Below are 8346 nucleotides of genomic sequence, written 5' to 3' on the forward strand. Positions count from 1 at the left end.
GTTTTAAATATTTTTATATATTTTTTTAAAAATATTTAATTAATTTAAAATTTATTTATTTTTTGAAAAAGATTTTTTTAATTATGTCACACTATTTATTATAATATTAAAATAATTGTGATATAAAATTATTTTAAATGAAAAAAAATGAAATATAATTATTGAAAAATAGAAATCAAAAGAATTTTCTTTGATAAAATTTTTATAAATAAAAATTATAATGAAATAATAAAAGATTTAAAATTTTTAAACAAGAGAAAATATAATAAAATTAAATTTTTAATAATGATTATATATAAATAATATTTTTTGTATAAAATAAGTTAAAATTTTCTATATAAAATAAGTTGAAATTTTTTAATACTTTTAATAATAATTAGATATAATAAGAATTTTGTTTCTCAAATAGAAACTAATAAAGTTTAATTTGAATTAATATTAACTATATAATATATCTTATTTAACTTTATTATTATAGTTATTTTATTAATTTTATAATTTTATATAATTATAGATTTTTTTACTTTTATAATTACATTATATATAATATTTATTATACTATTATTTTTAATATCTTAATTTCTAATATTTTATTTTGCAACAAAAACATTACAATAATTTTTTCGAAACATAATTTAATGTTTATTAAAAATGTTATTTATTTATAAATTTTATTAGTTATAAATTACTTTTTAAATATCAAAATTTTAAAATATTCTCTATTACTTGTTTATATTATTTTTAAATTTTATTATGTAAATGTAATTATCAAAAAAATAAGTAGTAAAAAGCAGATAATGGTTTTTTTTTATTTATTAAGTTTATTATAATAATTATAGAAAAATAAAACTATATGAAAAAAGTAATATTACTAAAGAAAAATATTAATTTAAATAAAAATCTTAAAAATTTTATATAATTTTTAATTAAAAAATTAACTATGTATTAAGTATTTAAAGTTTTTTCTTTTATTTTACATTTAATTTTTAATATTTTAGATATAAATAATTAAATTAAACAAATAACTGTAAATATATCAAAGTTAAATAAATAATATTTATACAAAAAATAGTAAAAATATATATTATAATTATTACATAATAAAGATTTTTTTTTTTTTTTAAATTACATTTTAACAATATTCATATTACATTTAATTTTAAATTGTGTAATATATATTAGTCTATCTATTATTGTTATTTATTTATTATAATACTAAACACCATAATAAAAATTTTCACAAATAAATACAATATAATCTTAAATAAATATATGATAAAAACTATTTTTTATAAATTAAAATATATTAATAAAACGACTTTAATTTTATAAACTTGTTAAAAATTATTAAACATAGAAGTTAAAATCTTAATAGATAAATATTATCAATATAAATTAATAATATTATATACTTGCGATAAAAAAATTAAATTAAATTATTATAGAATGTATAATTAAAATATATTAATTTTTAAAATTATTATGATAAAATAAAATTATTCTTAATAATTAAAATTTAACCATTAATTTACTTATTATAAGAAAAAAAAATTAAATTGTTTAAAAATATTATAAAAAAATATAATAAATATTTTATTTTGATAAAAAGATAATAAAAATTATAAAATAAAAATTAAATTAATATTTAATTTAAAAAAAATAAAAAATATTAATAAATAAATTTTTTTAGGTTAATGAAAAAAAATATATAAGAAGCAATTCAAAAAATATATTTAAATAATTAATATATATATTTAATATAGCTATAATTTATATATCAAGAGAATATAAAATAATTAAAGATAAATTTTTTACTTATAAAATCTTATGTATTAATTATAATGTCAACTATCAACAAACAATATTACTTTAAAATAAAAATATAATATATATAATTATAATAATATATAAATAAAAAATTAAAATAATTTTAATTTTTTATTAATAAAATTTATTTATATTTTTATAATTATTATATTATTATTATTATTTATTATATATATTATTATTATTATTATTTTTATTATTATTATTTTTATTATTTTTATTTTTTCTATAATTTTTATTTTTATTATTTATATTATAATTTTACATTTTTAACTATCCAAATTATATAGGTATTTTTATAAATTTACATTCGTTTTCATCAATTTTATTTTTACTTTAATATTTTTTTTTTAATTAAATAGTATTTTTTTTTTAAATAAATATTTACCTTAAATCTATTTCTACTTCTTTTAAAGATTTAGGTAATCTTCTTGATTATTCTTTTAATTTTTTTGCTCCAATTTAAGTTATTTAATTTTCTCTATAATTTTTTATTTATTTATTTTAAAACTTTTTTCAATTTAACCCAAAATATAATTTTAGTTTTTGAAGACTTTTTGGGAAATCCTTGAATTTTAGTGCTATTTCGTTTATGGCTTCATCATTTATCAGATTTTCACTTTTTTGTATTTATTTATAATAAATTATTAATAATATTACCCTAGCGTTATTATTAAAGTTTATATATTACCCTTATATTTCGATAATGAACTAAATAGATCTACTGCTGCTTAGTTCGAAATATTATTTTTTCTAGTTTGGCTTTATTTTTTTATGTTTTTATAAAATTTTATACCCTAAATATAGTTCAAGAACATTAAAATCAATACTATTATTCTATAATGCATCAGATATGCATTTTAGTCCTTTGTCTCCAATATTATTATTGCTAATTACAAATGTTTTTGTAAGTACATAAAAATATTTTATATATTTTTACTATATATTTAATGAAAAATATAGCAAATATTATTAAATCCATTTAAAATTGGAAATTAGAATCACAATTCCTTCTTTTCCTAATTTATTATTGCTTTTAATTTAAAATATAAATGATTCTTATTTTTGTAATTTAAGTAACCCTAAATAAAATGTAATTTTTTCTAATACTGTTGGTAAAAATAATAAAGATTCTGTAAGTTATTTTATTCCTAAATTCGTTATATTGTTATCTCTTTTAATATTTTATAATATAGTTTTTATTATATTTAATACCCTAAGTTAATTGTTAATTCTTTTATTGTTTTTGGAATAAATTTAATTCCTTCTGCAAAATGAACTAATCCAATATCAGTCATATTATTTCCCCTTATTTATTAAATAAAAGATTGAAATATCAAAGAAAATGAGTTAAATAAATATTATAAAAATAAAAAAAGAATATCTATAAAAATTACCACATATCTAAATTTAATGTTTAAAGTGATTAAGGCATTATTCTTAAAAATTCGCTAAAATATTAAGTTCCTTTACTGTTTAGTCTATTAGCACTTTTTATAGAATGTATTTTTTAATAATTAATAATTAATACTTTTTTCATTACGTTAAAAATAAATAAAGATTATTAAGGTTTTTAGGCAACATTTTAAGAGAGTTTCCTAAATACCTTCCTCCTAATTCACCTATTTGATTGTCTCTATTTTTTAAAAAAATTTAAATCATTATCAAAAAGTTAAGAAGTTATTTTTAATACATTAATATTAAGTTTAATTGCCTTAGATTTTAAGGTAAACTCATTAATCCTTCAGCTAAATAATAAGAACCATCGTTTCCTAGATTATTTTTGCTTATTATTTTTAAAAATAATAAAATATGCTGATGATTTACCTTATATCTAGAGTTAAAGATGATAATTGTTAAGGAAAGTTCAAAATACTTTACTTTATTATGGGATATAGTGTATCTGATAAATTTAAATTACTATATATTTATTTTGGATAAGAATTAATAATAATTATTTTACTTACTTCATAAAAATAATTAATTGCTTTAATTTTTGATTTTTTTTAAATTGTTTAAATATTTATTATATTCCTTAACTAAATTCTTTTTAATGTTTAACTTTATTAAGGTTTATTATTATCTGTTCAAGCTTATTGTTAATTTAAAAAAATGTAATGCTTTATTGAATTGATTATAAGCTATTAATAAAGAAATATATATATATAATTTTTTTATTTTTATGTTAATAATATAACATTGGTTCTATTTGAATATCTACTTCTGATATTGTTTAATTTAAAGTAACATTATAAAAGTTTGGTAATATTTTTTAATCAATCCTTTAGTTTTAAAAAAATATTATATAAAAGTAAATATAAAAAATATAATCAATTTTACTTAATTGAATTAACTATTACTTATTAATCTATTTATTACTAAATTTAATTACTGCTATTTTTTTTTATTTAGAAAAATTAAATTAAACACAAAAACTAAAATAAATTTAATTGAAATACTTTCGTAAAACGCATTAATCATTATTTAATAAAAACTATTTATTTAAACAAAAATCGCATTTTTACGTATTATTTTAATTACAATATAAACAATTTTAAGCTTTACATTATAAACATTGCATATTATTAGAAGTTAATTGATAGTTATCTTTACATTTTACACATTACTTTAAATCACAAATATCACAATTTTCTATTCCACATAACTATTCATTTTACTTAACACATTCAAGACATTTTTATGAAGAGTTTTTGCAATCTTTATATTTTACATCTTATAAGCATTTTCTACACATTCTAGTATCTTTCATTTCAAAATATCCTTCTGGACAATCTGCTAAACAATAGTATTTTTATTAATTTTAGTTTTTATATGTAAAAAATGGGGGAGGACAAACGATAACACAATTTCCTTTATGCAGTTTAAATGTATTATTACATTATAAACACTAATCTGCTGTACAATATTCACAATTCTATTAACATTTGTAATGTCTGAAATTCTATACAATATTTGAAGAAATATAAATGTAAATAAAAATATTTTACATAGAAATAAGAAAAAAGAATAGAAATTGATATTGACAATATAATTAAATATTTTTTCTTTTATTGAAACACATTATACTAATAATTTTTTTTATCTTTTTAAATCATTTTTTTAAAAAATTAGTGTGTATATTATTTATTATATATATTTTTTAATTTAAAATTTTTTATAAATCTTTAATTAAAATTATTTGATTTTTTTAAGATTTTTGAAAATATCTTTAATATTTTTTTATAAAGTTTATTAAAAAGAAATAAAAATTGAGTTTATAATCAAAATTAAAAAGAAAAATTTCTTAAAAAATATTTTTAACTTTTTTTTTCTGATGATAGTTTTTTCCAAAAAAAAACCCATTTTTACGAAAATCTTCATCTTTTCCTTTAATATTTTTTTTATATATTAATTATTCGTTTGCTTTTTTCTAAGTTAAATAAAAAAATTTATAATATTTTTTTCTAATTATAAAATATTTTTAGAGAAATTATATATTTCATATTAAAAGATAATATTTTTAAGAAAATTTCTTTAATTCTTTACTTTAATCTAAATAATATAATTTTTTTTTTTATTTTTATAAATTTTATTTTTAAAAAAAAAAATTATTTAAATTTTTTGAAAAATGGTAATTACAAAAAAAAAAAATTAGGTTTATTTGTAGAAATTTCTGTAATTTAATGGATATTAAATATATATTATTTTATAAAATCTGCATTTATACTTATAAAAAAAAATTAAAAATTTAAAATAAAATATTTTGAGTAGTATTATATAATAAAGATTAAAACTTTATTAAATTAACATTATTAAAATATAATTATTGCTATATTAAAATTTATATTTATATTTATATTTATATTTATATTTTTATATTTTTATATTTATATTTATATTTATATTTATATTTATATTTATATTTATTTTTATTTAGTTAAATATAGTCTTTATTCTTTTATATGCTTAACAAGTTTTAATTATAAGAATTAAATATTATTTTAAAAGCAAATTTTAATAAAATTTAAAGAAACTATTTTAAAATTGAATTTAAGTATAAATTAATATTATTAATATTTTAAATTATTATAAAAATAAATTTAATTTTTTAAAATTAAAATTAATTATCTTTTTATTTAAATATAATTTTTTTTACTTACTTTTTATTAATATATATATGTTTGTAAGTTTTTAATAATTAATATGCTATAAATTTTTAACTCAAATCTTTTGTTAATTATTTTATAAATATTTACATGGAAAAATAGAAAAGTTAAATTTTAATTTTCTGGTTGTTTTAATATACTCAAACTTGTATTAATGTATTATTTAAGATAATTTTCCTTAATATAAATGTAAAAATCTTTTTTTATAGATTTATGAATTTTTATAAGTTTAATTTACTTAAGTCTTTAATTTATATTAGATTATTAAAATAAATATTCATTTTATAAAATAAATCTCTTTTGCAAAAAAATTAAATTATTATAATTAAGATTTTGAAGTTTTTAATCTATTTTTTGCATCTAAATCTTTTTTTAAATGTATCAAATTAAAATTTAAAAAAAAAAAAAAAATTAAAGTAAAATAATACAAATATTCTTACTAAAAAAAATTTAAAATTAACTTCATATATTTTAAAACTAACGTTTAAATTTAAAGACAGAACTAAATTTTTAACATTTTTAAAATTAAAAATAACTTAAATTATTTGCAAAGTAATTTTAAAAGTAGAAATTTAATAATTATATATATTGAAATTTATTTTTTTGAACAAAAGAAACTCAATAATTAATAAATAACTAAAATATTAAAAAATTATTTCATTTTCAATAAAGGTACTATGTATTAATAAATTTTTTATGATAAATAAATATCTAAAAACTTGAATTTATAACTAAATATCGAAAGTTTAATTAATAATTATTATTATTTTTTTAAAAAAAATTATCAAAAAAAAAAAGAAAGAATTATCAATTTTTTTCTTGTTTTTGTTGTTGCTGTTTTTTTGTTTTAGAAAAAAAAAATAACTGAAAAAATAAAAAAACAATATGAACAAATTATAATTAATATTGAGTTTATTATAATTATGGATAAGTATATTACAGATTAATATTATTTTTAAAATGATGATAGTCTATAAATATAATAATATTGAATAAATAAAAAATAAATAAATAATATTTGCAAATAATAGATAATTATTTATTCTTAATTATATAAATAATGAAATAATAACATCAATAAAAAATAAAAATTATTCTAATTAAATATATTCAGCAAATAATAATTTATAAATACTTTTTTACATATTTTAATAAATATATTAAAATGTATATTTTTATTTTATTATTTTACATTATTTTAAAAAAATATATTTTTTTTAGTGAAAATTAATAACTAATATCCAAATAATTTTTTTTTTTAAAAAAAAAATAATAATAATATTTTTATTTATAAATATTATATTATTTTTTATTCTTTTACTTTAATAAAATTCACTAAACTATTAAAATGATTTTGCTTAAATCTTAAACATCATAATAGTCAGATTGTTCAACAACTACAAGTGCAAACTAATTAGATTAAAATTAATTTAATTTTAATTTATTAGATTGTTCTAAAAATTTTATTTCTTAAGAACATATTTCTCGAGGTAAATTAAATTAGTTATTAATTATAATTAAAAAATATGTTTTTAAATCAGAAATTATTTCAGAAACTTTAAAATATAATGATAATGAAGTATAAAAGTCTAATTTAATTGAATATTTAAATCTATTGGGAGCAAAATAAATAACATCATAAATTTAATATGAAAATCATAAGCATTAACTAATATATTTGCATAATAATAAACTATATGATATAAATTTATATATTTAAAAAAATATGCATTATGATACCAATAATGAGGGGATTGATAATCTTGATTATATGAAAAATTTTGAAATAGATAATAATGTTGTTTATTTAGTTTGTGAAAGAATAATAAATTTTAAAGTTGATAAAAATGAATATGATTAATTAAGTTATATTATTAATATTTTTAATCATTATATTAACTATTGTTAATTCTCTATATCTAAAAATAACTCTTAATAATATTAAATTGTTATTACAAATAATATTATAATTGATGAAAATTTAATTTTGGATATTAATGAATTTAAATACTTCTTAATTTAAGCCGAAACTCTATTTGAATGTGAAATTAAAATTATTGAGTTGCTTTAATAAATTCAGAATAATTAACATAATTTAAATAAACTAGAAAAAGTTGAATAAAATAAAATTGAAAAGTAAATTCTTAATTTTTTTTCAAAAAATGTTTATGCTTTGAAAAGAAATATTAAGAAAATTTTATATGATTTGACTTTGGATCTAAAATGATATTTAAAATCATTTACTCAAAAACTATTTTATAAAGGGATGAATTTTTTGTATTTAAATGATAAAAAATTATGATTATTTATAAAAAAAAACAAAACTTCAATTTTAACTTTTTATTTTTAAATA

General features: G+C 12.8%; 7 annotated features.

Annotated features, from left to right (window-relative positions):
- The first annotated feature begins 304 nt into the window (after positions 1–304).
- Positions 305–360: a microsatellite.
- Positions 361–1958: 1598 nt separating this feature from the next.
- Positions 1959–2076: a microsatellite.
- A 73-nt stretch (positions 2077–2149) lies between these two features.
- Positions 2150–2213: a microsatellite.
- Positions 2168–2210: a microsatellite.
- A 3453-nt stretch (positions 2214–5666) lies between the features above and the next one.
- Positions 5667–5763: a microsatellite.
- Positions 5692–5716: a microsatellite.
- Positions 5764–6994: 1231 nt separating the features above from the next.
- Positions 6995–7034: a microsatellite.
- The last annotated feature ends 1312 nt before the right edge of the window (positions 7035–8346 follow it).

The sequence above is a fragment of the Ichthyophthirius multifiliis genome (genome assembly GCF_000220395.1).
Source record: "Ichthyophthirius multifiliis unplaced genomic scaffold scaff_1120509250464, whole genome shotgun sequence".
Lineage (NCBI taxonomy): Eukaryota > Ciliophora > Oligohymenophorea > Hymenostomatida > Ichthyophthirius > Ichthyophthirius multifiliis.